The 691-nt window shown below is 40.1% G+C and overlaps 1 protein-coding gene across 1 annotated transcript in view; it reads right to left on the reverse strand.

The window, feature by feature from the left end:
* The window catches only part of TICRR (TOPBP1-interacting checkpoint and replication regulator), a 53,419-nt gene that overhangs the window by 8,783 nt on the left and 43,945 nt on the right, over positions 1-691 (reverse strand). The window lies entirely within an intron of this gene.

Consider the following 691-nt stretch of genomic DNA (forward strand, 5'->3'; position numbering starts at 1 on the left):
TTATGTTAGGTTTCAAATGTATATGTTACATGCATTTGTATAGAAATATAGCAGTGAGAGTATACGCTAAAATGTTAGAGTATTTCTGAGTTGTGGAATTACCAAGTGATTTAAAATTTTTGGCTTCTCTGTATTTCCTGATTTTTCTACAATAAATGTGAATTACTTGAGCAACTCAGAAGTTAGTTTTTTTTAAAACCCCTCCTTCATCAGGTATATTTTTATTATTTTATTTTTTAGAGACATAGTCTTGCTCTGTTGCTAGGCTGGAGTGCAGAGGCATGATCATAGCTCACTGCAGCCTTGAACTCCTGGGCTCAAGAGATCCTCTCACTTCAGTCTCCCAAGTAGCTGGGACCACAGGAGTATGCCAACATTCCCAGCTGATTTTTAAAAAATTTTTTATAGAGATAGCATCTCGCTGTGTTGCCTAAGATGGTCTCAAACTCCTGGCCAGTGATCCTCCCCACTTGGCTTCCCAAAGTGCTGGGATTACAGGCACAAACCACCACACCTGCTGCTTACCCTCATTCAACGTGTGCTTACTGATCACCTGCTATGTGCCAGGCACTGTGTGTTGGGGGCATGGAATACACAGATATATAAGGTGCAGCAGCAAAGATAATGTCTCAGAAAAGACACTCCCCAGTAAAAAATTTCCCTGCCTTCTTGCAAAAATATGTAGTGAAAA

This window comes from Colobus angolensis, unplaced genomic scaffold (genome assembly GCF_000951035.1).
Source record: "Colobus angolensis palliatus isolate OR3802 unplaced genomic scaffold, Cang.pa_1.0 Scaffold278, whole genome shotgun sequence".
In the NCBI taxonomy this organism is placed as follows: Eukaryota; Metazoa; Chordata; class Mammalia; order Primates; family Cercopithecidae; genus Colobus; species Colobus angolensis.